Source organism: Trachypithecus francoisi, unplaced genomic scaffold (assembly GCF_009764315.1).
Source record: "Trachypithecus francoisi isolate TF-2019V2 unplaced genomic scaffold, Tfra_2.0 Lachesis_group5, whole genome shotgun sequence".
NCBI lineage: Eukaryota > Metazoa > Chordata > Mammalia > Primates > Cercopithecidae > Trachypithecus > Trachypithecus francoisi.
The window spans coordinates 120,365,049-120,377,302 of NW_022681470.1; positions in this window are offsets into that span (position 1 = coordinate 120,365,049).

A 12,254-nucleotide genomic window follows, 5' to 3' on the forward strand; every position below is an offset into this window, starting at 1 on the left:
TTATCCTTTTGATGATCTCAGGCTACAGCAGAAGCAATATAGAGCAATTACCTTAAACACTCATATAGGAAGTGGAGGAAAATATTGTTTATTAAGCTTGTTCATATTTGGGCTCCTCAGGAAACTGAATAATACTGAAATTTGAGTGCACTGGGGCATGAAAGCAAATGCAAACCGCATACTAAAACTTTCAGCTTGAATTAACTAGAGCACGCAAAGCAGCCATTGGGATTTTTCTGCCTGTGGATTTTTCAATCAGGCTTTATTATTTCAGTCAATGAATAGATTGCTTGATTTTCTGCAGGATGGAAATGATATCTTATTTGTTATCTATGTCCAGTGTATCAGTAACAATTAGAAGGATTGTTTCCCTGAACTCAGAGAGTGTTTTAAGTCATGTATACTCCTTGTCTACTCTTCCTTTCAAAATCTCCTCCTTCCCAGATGTGGAAGTAAACATTACCTTATTGAATAAACAATAACATCTTCTTGATTCTCATGCTCTTCTCTCAGTTTTACAGATTTAAGTGTGAAAAGGACAGTCTGTAGTCTACAATGGGGATGAAAAATATTATTGATCAAACTTGGTGGATAAAATGTTAAATAATATACTTTATGACAGATGAGGCTTTAAAAGATTGGTGAAGAATATGACACAAATCATAAAAGCTGGAAACTAGGAAGCTAGTGCACTGTCCAGTTGTGTTACCTTGTACAGATGACACTTTCTGGGCCTCAGTTTTGTCATTTAAGAACCCGCTTTAAGGGTGGTTGTGAGTAACTAAATGAGATTAATATCTTGAAACGAATACAGAACTATATACAAAAGGCTGACATTGACTATGTATTCTATTTTTTACTCATTAGTTAGCATGCAGAACAGTTTCTTATGAAGAGCATTAGATTCAGAATCTGAATGGAAACTTCTCTGGCCCTTATTTTATTTATCTATAAATAAGGGATAATGCCACATATGGTTTTTTTAGTAGAATGCTACTGGTAGAGACCAGTTATTTGTGGCAAGCAACAGGTTTACAGGGATTTTCCTGGGAATTTCAGATTCAATGTCTGTGTTAGTTACAATCAGGTTTTGCAGCAAATAACAGAAAACCCTCCAAAATGACAAATTAAAGAACATGGAAGTTTATTTTTGTCTTACAGGGATGTCTCAGAAATGGCTCATTGCTGGCATGATGCTCCATGTTGTCAGGAACTCAGACTCCATTCATCTTGATGTTCTCTCCTGAAGGCTTCAACCTCACGGTCTCAACGTGGCAACATCACATTCCAGAGGAGCAGAACAGGGAAAGGGTCAGAAGACAAGAGAGGAAAGGAACACACCTTGTTCTCTCCTGCTATTGGCTGTGCCTGGCTGCAAGCTAGAAATGCTGTGTCCATTGCAAATGGCCACACATCTGAGGCCCTACCACCATGGGAACAGGCACTGGGAGATAACTAGCAGCTGTTACCGTTTGTCATTTAATTATTTTAAGGTTAGAAACTTTTCCTTTTTGAATGTCTGAAAGAGAATGGCCTGAGAAATATGTTGGAAAAGTTAAATAAAGCTGCTTTGTGACTGTTTATCACTGTCTTTTTAATTTTGAAAAAGTCAAACAAAAGTCAACAAGTCTTCTTGGGTCCATAAGAGAAGTGAGGTCACAGGGCAAACTGTTGCCCCCAGAATTAGCAAGATGGACAGGCAGATACAGAGAATCACAATATACTGGAACAGAAACCTCCACTGGAGCCACTGCGGAGGTAGGAAAACCTAAACTAATTGATGAATTGCTGGAGGCTATGTGTAGACAAGTCTGAGAGATAAAAACTTTGGAAGACCTTGTCATAAGGGGACCACCATGCTTTTGTATGTTTTACCATCAGCAGCATGACCAGATTATCAGACTAACTATTGAAGAAAATTACATTGTGCTTCTGGCAGTAGGAAGGAAAGAAAAATCATTTTGATATATGCCAGAGCACTCTGTTCTTAACAAGGTCTACTCTTAGGAGAAACTGTTTAACCAGAGCCACCTGCTGGGGTTTCATCAGTGCCTAACTAACCTAAGGGAATTGAAATAACCAACCCCAGCCTACTCTAGCTGTTTTATTTTACTTAAAAAGGGAAGGGCTAAGAAACAATTGTGATATTCAGAGCCCAGAGAAATAGGCTTGCTAAAAGATAGAGACCTAATTATAGGACTATAGAAAGTTTCCCCTTTCCCAACACCTTATCACCATATTAGTAAAGGCCTATTTACAGCACTTCCTTTTACCCAGTACACCATGTTCAGTTATCAAGAAAAAATTACAAGGCATGCTCTTTCAGCCCACTTTGTATTGCTATAACGGAATACCTGAGACTAGGTGATTTACAATGAATAGGTATTTATTCAGCTCATGGTTTTAGGGGCTGGGAAGTCCAAGGTTGACGAGCAAATCTGACAAAGGACTTCTTGCTGTGTCAGCCCATGGAAGAATGGCAGAAATGCAAAAGAGCATGCAGGAGTGGGAAGGGGGTCAACTTCATCCTTTTATCAGAAACCCACTCCTGCGATAACAGCATTAATTGTTTCATGAGGGCAGAGCCTTCATGACCTAATCACTTCTTAAAGATCCCGTCTCTCAACACTGTTGCAGTGGAGATTGTCTTTGTTTTGTGTTGCCATGAAGGAATACCTGAGAATGGGTGCTTTAAAAGGAAAAGAGGTTGATTTAGCTCATGATTCTGTAGGCTGAGAAGTTTAAGGGCTTGGCCCTGACTCTGGTGAGGGCTTTCATGCTGTATCACAACATGGCAGAGAAGGTCAAAGGGGAAATGAACATGTACAAAAAGAAGGAAACCTGAGGGACATCCTGGCTTTATAACAACCCATTGTCTCAGGAACTAAATCCATTCCCATGAGAACCCACTACCATGAGAACAGCATCATATGATTTGTGAGGAATCCATCTCCATAACCCAACTATCTCCCACTAAGCCCTACTTCCCAATATTATCACACTCGGGGTCAAATTTCAACATAAGCTTTGGTGGGGACAACCAAACTGTATCTGTCACAGCAAGGAATAAGTTTCCAACACATGAACCTTGGGAAACATATTCAAACCATAGCATATACTAAAAGGCAAAAGCAAAGTTTGAAGAGACAGCAAGTATCAGAGCTTGGATATTCCCACTCTGTTCTAACAAGTAAAGAGCCAGACATGACAGGGATATTAGAATTATCAGACAAATAATTTAAAACAACTGTGATTCACACCGAGGCCTGTTGGGGGAGTTGGGGCTAGGGGAGGGATAGCATTAGGAGAAATACGTAATGTAGATGATGGGTTAATGGGTGCAGCAAACCACCATGGCACGTGTATACCTATGTAACAAACCTGCACGTCCTGCAAATGTATCCCAGACCTTAAAGTATAAAAAAAAGAAGGAAAAAAACTGTGATTAAGATGCTAAGGGCTCCAAGGGATAAATTACACATGCAAGAGCAGATGGGCAATGTATGCAGAGAGATGGAAATTCAGAGAAATAGCCAAAAAGAAATGCTAGAGATAAAAAATACTTTAAGAGAAATTAAGAATACCTTTGATAAATGTATTAGTAGATTGGACATGGCTGAGGCAAGAATCTCTGGACTTGAGGATATATATCAAGAGAAACCTCCAAAACTAGAAAGAGAAGAGAACAGAATGAAAAAAAATTAAAGCAAAACAAAATATCTAAGAGCTGTGCGACAATTACAAAGATAGAAGATATGTATAATAAAAAATACAAGAAGAAGAAGAAAGAAGAGACAAAACTACAATATACTGAATGTTTATATCTCCCCAAATTCATATGTTGAAAGTTAATTGCCAATATGATGGTATATGGAGGTAGAGCTTTGGGGAGGTGATTAGGTCATAAGGATAAAACCCTCATTAATGGTATTAGTGTCCTTACAAAGGAGACCCCAGGTAGCTCTCTTGCCCCTTCCTTCATGTGAGGACACAGCAAACAGAAGGTTGTTAATGAACCAGGAAGTGGGCCCTCCTCAGATACCTGATCTACCCATCCCTTCATTATAGACATTTTAGATTCCAGAACTGTGAGAAACAAATGTTGTTTAAAAGCCTCCCATGCTGTGGTACTCTTTTCTAGCAACCTGAATGAACTAACACAGAAATTGGTACCTGGAAGTGGGGTGCTGCTGTAATTAATATCTAAAAACACATAAGTGACTTTTGAACTGGGGAATGGGTAGAGGCTGGAAAGGCTTGGAATGCATGCTAGAAAAAGCCTACATTGCTGGGAGCAGACCTTGAAAGGTGACTCTGGTGAGGTCGTGGTAGAAAAAAAAAAAAAAAGAAAGAAAACGGTACAGAAAGCCTCAAACTTCTTAGAGCATGCCTAAGTAATTCTGAACAGAATATTGGTAAGAATATGGACTGTGAAGGTCATTCTGATGAGGTCTCAAAAAGAAGTGAGTAAGATGCTTTCGGAAACTGGAGGAGAGACTATCCTTGTTAGAAAGTGACTAAAAAAAAAGTTGGCTGAACTGTGCTGTGTTCTAGTGTTTTGTGGAAGGTAGAACTTGTGAGCAATAAAATTGGATACATTTGGCTGAGAAAATTTCTAAGTGAAGTCTTAAAGGTGCAGCTTGGCTTCTCTTTAGTGCTCTTAGTAAAATTTAAGAAAGAAAGAAATGACTGACTTAAAGACAGAATTATTAAGCGAAAAGGAAGCAGAACTCAAAGATTTGGAAAATTCTCAGCATACCCATACCGTAAAAACAGAGAAATCATGGTCAGAAGAAAACACTAAGGGTGTAGCCAGGCAACTATTTGAAAAGGATGTCAGTACTGATCAGCCATCTCAATAGAAGCCAGAAGCTACTCTCTAAGATGATGGAAAAATAACAGTTCAGAGGTTATCAGGGCTTTACCTCCCATCACAGACCCAGAGTGCATGGGTCTAGGTCAGAATAGTTTCAAAAGGATGGGGTCATGTCTCCAGTCCACATGGGCCAGGATACCCCTTTCCAGTGGCTCAGGGGTGGGGCCCACAGAGAGACCTGTGAAATGGGGTGCACCCAGCAAAGCCAGGAAGGCCTTGCTGCCTCCACGTATATTTCAAAGGCAGGACTTCCCAGCAGAGCCATTGGTACAGGACCCCAACAAGGACAGCCAAAAGGCCCAGAAAGAGAGCAGCAGCATGGGTAGGGCCATGATAAAAAGTTCCTACTAGGGCAATGCCCAGTGGAGACAAGGGGGTGAGGCTACCTCCATGACATCAGACCAGCAGAGCCACGAGTGTATGATTCCAGCCTGGGGGAGGTGCAAGCATGGAACCCCAGTGAGCCAGAATTGCTGCTCGCAAGCGTCACAAACATGCAACTCTCACCCATGAGAGATGTGGATTTGGGACCACAACAGCAGTGAGTCTGGAAGGCAAAGCAGTGAGCCATAAAGGATTATTCTCAAACTTTAATGTTTCATGTTGCCTGCCCCATTAGGTTTTACATTTACCTTAGACCTGTCACTCCTTTTTTCTTTTCTATTTGTCCCTTTTAGAATGAGAATGTCCATCCTATGCCTGTCTGAACATTGTATATAATGCACAGGACATGTTTGATTTCAGCTGGAGACTAATTTACCTCAAGATAAATTATACCTCAAGTGTTGCCAGTACCTGACCTATTTAAATGAGACTCTTGACTTAAAGTTAATGCTGGAATGAGTTAAAACTTTAGGGCTATTGGGATGGAATGGGGACATTTTGCATATGAGAAAAACTTAAACTTTAAGGGACCAGGGATAGAATGCTATAAATTGAATGTTTGTGTCCCCCCAAAATTTTTGTGTTGAAACTGAATCCCCAGTGTGATGGTATTTGGAGGTGGAGGTTTGGGGAGGTAATTACATCGTGAGGCTGAAGCCCTCATGAATCAGATTAGTCCTTTATGAAAAAGACCCCAGAGAACTCCCTCACCCCTTCTGCCATGTGAGAGCACAGTCAAGAGACAGCCACGTATGAACCAGGAAGCAAGCCTTCACCAAACTCCAAATCTGCTAGCTTCTTGATCTTAGGCTTCCCAGCCATCAGAACTATGGGAGAAAAATGTTTGTTATATATAGGCCAACTAGTCATGGTGTTCTGTTAGACCAGCTTGAATGGACTAAAACTCAAATATTCAAAATGGTAATGACTGAAAATGTCTCAAAATGAATGCCAGACACCAAAGTTCAGATCCAGAAAGCTCAGAGAACATCAAGCAGGATAAATGCTAGAATATCTACATATATATACATATCATTTTCAAATTACAGAAAGTCAAAGATAAAGAAAAAAACTGAAAGAAGCCAGCGGTGGGGGTGGGGAGAGGAATACGTTACATATAGAGCAGTAGAGATAAAAATTACATTTGACTTCTCCTCAGAAACCACACAGCAAGAAGAGAGTGGAGTGAAATAGCTAAAGTGGCAGAGAAAAAAACCAGCAACCAAGAATTCTATATCTTGTAAAATTATCCTTCACATATGCATCATTATAAATTTGTCCAAACTCATAGCGGGTACGATGCGAAATGTGAAAACTAAACTATAGACTTTGGGTGGCAACAATGTGTCAATGTTGGTTCATTGGTTGTAATAAATCTAACATTCTGATGGGGGATGTTGATAATGGGGGAAGCCACGCCATGTGGAGAGGCAGGGGGTATATGGAAAATATCTACACCTTCTGCTCAATTTCGCTATAAATCTAAAACTGCTCGGTAAGAATAAAGTCTTTAAAAAAGGTTTAAAATGTACCACTCTCTGGAAGAGAAAGATAGACTTCTACAAGATTTTAAAGCCACACTTGAAAATTAAAATATTTGGTATAAATTGTGCGCCATGCTATAACAAAAAATTCATGAGATATTACTTTTTTTCCTACTATAAAGTCAAGGAATTAAGCATTAAATTAAAAAGCAAAATCCTTAGCCTATGTCATGTAAATTTTGACAAAATTGATAAGATTTAATTACTTAAAAATTTTAAAATCTGTGTTTTTTTGTCATTACAGGCATATTTCATTTTACTGTGCTTCACAGATACTGCGATTTTTATAAATTGAAGGTTTGTGGCAATCCTGTGTTGAGCAAGTTCATTGGCATCATTTTTCCAATAGCATGTGCTTACTTCTTATCTCTGAATCATATTTTGGTAAATTTTGCAATATTTCTAATTTTTTATTATTATATCTGTTCTGATGCTATGTGATCAGTGATCTTTCATGTTACTATTGTAATTAGTCTGGGGGCACCATGAATCGTGCCTATATATGACAGTGAACTTAATCCATAAATGTTGTGTATGTTCTGACTGACCGACCGAAATTACTGTTTCTCTGTCTCTCACCCTCTCTTTGGACCTCCCTATTCCCTGAGACATAGCAATTTTGAAACTAGGCCAACTAATAACCCTACGATGGCCTCTGGGTGTTTAAATGAAAGGAAGAGTCACATCTCTTGTCTCTTAACTTTAAATTAAAAGCAAGAAATAATTAATCTAGTAAGGAATTCATGTCAAAAGCCAAAATAGTCAAAAGCCAGGTGTTCAAACAGCCAAATTTTGAACGCAAAGGAAAAGTTATTAAAGGAAATTAAAAGTGCTACTCCAGTGAATGCATGAATGATAAGAAAGCAAAACAGCCTTATTGATGATATGAAGAAAGTTTTATTGGACTGGATAGAAGATCAAACCAGTCACAACATTCCTTTAAGCCAAAACCTAATCCAGAGCAAGTTCATAACTCAATTCCATTCTATAAAGGCTGAGAGAGGTGAGGAAGCAGCAGCAGAAGAGCTTACAGATATAGAGCTTGGTTCATGAGATCAAGAAGCTGTCTCCATAACATAAAAGCTCAAGGTGAAGCAGCAAGTACTGATGTAGAAGCTGTAGCAAGTTATCCAGAAGATCTAGATAAGACTATAAATGAAGGTGGCTACATTAAACAACGAAATTTCAGCACAGATAAAACAATCTTATATTAGAAGAAGATGCCATCTAGGACTTTCATAGCTAGAGAGAAGAAGTCAATGGCTGGCTTCAAACCTTCAAAAGACAGGCTGACTCTCATGAGAGGCAAATGGAGCCAGTGACCTAAGTTGAAATGAATGCTAATTTACCATTGTGAAAACCCTAGGGCCCTTAAGAATTATGTGACGTCTACTCTGCTTGTGCTCTATAAATAGAACAACAAAGTCTGCATGACAGCACATCTGTCTATAGCATGGTTTACTGAATATTTTTAGCCCACTGTTGAGAACTGCTGGTCAGAAAAAAAGATTCCTTTTAAAATATGACTGCTCATTGACAATGCACGTACTCACTCAGGAGCTCTGATGGAGATGTACAAGGAAGTTACAGTGTTGTTTTCATGCCTACTAACACAACATCCATTCTGCATCCCATGGATCAAGAAGTAATTTTGACTTTTGAGTCTTATTATTTAAGAAACACATAAGGCTATAGCTGCCATAGATAGTGATTTATCTGGTGGATCTGGGCAAAGGAAATTGAAAACCTTCTGGAAAGGACTCACCATTCTAGGTGCCATTAAGAACATTTATGATTCATGGGAGGAGGTCAGAATACCCACATTGATAGGAGTTTGGAAGAGGTTGATTCCAACCCTCATGAATGACTTTGAGGAGTTCAAGGCTTCACTGGAGGAAGTAACTGTAGATGTAGTAGAAATAGCAAAAGAACAAGAATATAAAGTGAAGCCTGAATATGGGACTGAATTGTTGCAATCTCATTATAAAACTTGGATGAGCAGTTGCGTCTTATGAATGGGCAAAGAAAGTCATTTCTTGAGATGAGATCTAATCCTGGTGAAGATGCTGTGAACACTATTGAAATGACAAAGGATTTAGAATATTATATAAACTTAGCTCATAAAGCAGTGACAAGGTTTGAGAGAATTGACTCAAATTTTGAAAGAAGTTCTACTGTGGGTAAAATGGTATCAAAAAAACACTGCATACTACAGAGAAATCTTTTGTGAAAGAAGAAGTCAACTGATACGGTAAACTTCACTGTCTTATTTTAAGAAATTGCCGCAGCCACCCCAGTCTTGAACACTCTGATAAGTCAGCAGCCACCGGTATGAAGGCAAGACCCCCCATTAGCAAAAAGATTCACTCCCTGAAGGCTCAGATGATCATTAGCAATTTTTAGCATTAAGTATTTTTAATTAAGTTATGTACTTTTTTAGACAATGCTATTGCACATGTAATAGGCTATAGTATAGTGTAAACATAACTTTCATATGTGCTGAGAAACCAAGAAATATGTGTGACTGGCTTTATGGCAATATTCACTTGATTGCACTTGTCTGGAACCAAATCCACAATATCTTCAAGGTGTGTCTGTATATAATTACTATTCCTATATTTCTGTATTTCTAAATTGCTTAGTTCTGCCTTCACAATTGACCTAAACATATGTAATAAAACTCAAAATAATGTAACCATTAATAATGATATTATGAAAATTTCCATAGTATATAAAGGAACCACTAAGAGGAGGAAGTGTGGCATTGTGGAAAGAGCATAGGCTTTCTAAAGAAAGTTCTGGGGAATACCACCGTTTACTCATTCATTCATTCATAGCACCTATTGCTATTATACGTATTGTTTCATGTGGTATATGTTAGGCACGGAATTTATAATATATTTAGGGATACAGATATGAAAACTACAATTATATAAACAATTTAATTACAAATTTAAATTTGTAAGTAATTTAAAGTAGGAGGATCAGGTACTGCAAACAAAAAAATGTAGGCTCTAGCAATTAAACAGAATAAGGTAGATTTATATTTGCTAGTCTTGAAAATCTTTTGCACTTAAAAGTTTAAATACACTATTAAAAAACTGCAAAATAGTATGTGCAGTATGATTAAATTTCACTTAAATAATTGTATCAAAATTTCCAACAATATTATTATATTAAATTCATAGAAAAAAATTGTAGTAATACATTGAATTATTAACAGAAGTTATCTCTGATATTCCTGTTAAATATATTTATAATGACTTAATTGTTTACACTGAGCATATATTACTTTCATGCTCAAAAAATAAACAAAAATGCATTTTTGAAATAAAATATAGGAACATACAACTGCAACATCAGTCTGGCCCCCGAACATGTAGAAATGCCCAGCAAAAGCTTTTATTAAACTGGTAAAAAAGGAAATACATTAACAAAGAAATATAATATTCTTCAAAAAAAGAAAGAACGCTTTAGAATATTTTAAGTCAATAAATTATTTCTTGTATAGTACACATTCAATATTTGATATCCATCATTAAGGATAATTATATTTTTCAATTTAGAAAAGAGGAAGAATAAATCCTGTCTCTTAGTTTTCAGAAACATTGAAAGAATTAAAAATGATTTAGGCTCTCACAAAATAAAAATACATTCAGTATTTATTATGAACAAACTCTGTACTGTGCTATTGGGGAAATTTTGTGAAGAAAGAGTTTATTACCTTGACAAATATGAATTGGGCACCTACTCTGTACCAGGTCTTGGGGGTTCAGATGCGATGCTCTGGAGATTCAAAAACAAAAAGGGCATAGTCCCTGCCTTCAAAATACCTTTGATTTAGCGATAGAGACAGACACATAAATAGTTTTCTAAATCTATTACTGAAAACAATCAGCTAACCATAGATAATTTTTCGATCTAGACAAATCTAATGCACTAGCACATACGCATTCTTCTACGGAGTTGTCACAGAGCCATACACTTTACAATCATGGAAACCAAAGAGCTTGCATGGCTTCCCAAGAAAACAGAATGAGCTAGAATGGCAAAACCATGAAAATAGACAAAAGCCAATTTGGGCTATGGAACAAGAAAAAGGAGAAAGATACATTTTGCTCAAATGATATAGTAATCATAAAGTTTGATTATATCTTTATACTTATAAAGTTTGGTAGCTCTTTTGAAAATAGTCACTTTCTGGGCTTTATGTAATAATCCTGAATAGTGAAACAGTTTAGTTGCTGACAATATAAACCATTTTAAGAAAACTTCATCTTATATCTCAGAATAGTTCTGCTTTTCTCTTTTTGTCAGTTTTTCTCGTGGTGACTGTGGTAACAAAAAAAGCCTTAGATCTATAGTGATAAGAGAAAGTGGTTATTTTTCTTTCTTGGCAGTCAATGTGAGGATTTACATTAAGAGTCCACTAATAAGCATTTTTATTAGCATGTAATGAAACTCCTTTGTAATGGTGTTTGGGACAGAACTAGCTCTCACTGAGACATTCACCCATTCATTTGACCAACATTTTTCTCTCACTTACAATATACCAAATAATTATTGGGCACTGGTGGTACGAAACTAGGAAGGCATAGTCCAGGTCCTTGAATGTACATAGAAGCCTGTTGTATAGGCAACAAATTTCCTATGAGCTGGCATTTTATGGTTGGTTAATATTATTAATCATATTTCATTGATCATATAATCATTTCATAATCATTTAATAAATGTGTATGTTCTTTTTTTTTTCTTCTTCTTCTTTTTTGAGACAGAGTCTCTCTCTCGCTGTCACCCAGGCTGAAGTTCAGTGGCACAATCTCAGCTCACTGCAACCTCCACCTCCCAGGTTCAAGCAATTCTCCTGCCTCAGCCTCCCAGGTAGCTGGGACTACAGGTGTGCACCATCACACCTGACTAATTTTTGTATTTTTTAGTAGAGATGGTATTTTTCAATGTTGGCCAGGCTGGTCTTGAACTCCTGACCTCAAGGGATCTCCCTGCCTCAGCCTCCCAAAGTGCTGGGATTACAGGCTTGAGCCACTGTACCCAGCCTCTATGTTCCTTCTAAGTACCCAGAACTATGCCACACAGAAAATAGTGTGTAAAAACAGACATAGCCTCTCTTCTTAAAGATCATGTAGTTTAGGTGGAATAGAGGGGGCCAGAAATAGTCAGTTTCCTAAATAATTTCCATTCTTCTTTCTTCCCTGCTAAAAGACTAATTCTTGTCTAGGGAGCAATATGTCCAGCCCAAACTGGTTCCCAAACTGTGTGCCCAGCCCTCAAAGGTGTTAAAGTAAACTCACTGGGGAGGCTATAATATAGAGACTCAACCTCTGGCAGACAGCATTCCCACTATTAGCTTTTAGCTTGGGGTGATTCACAGTTTCCATGTTAGACCATGCTACATTTCTTTAGAATATTATGTCACTGCAAAGCTGGGTTTT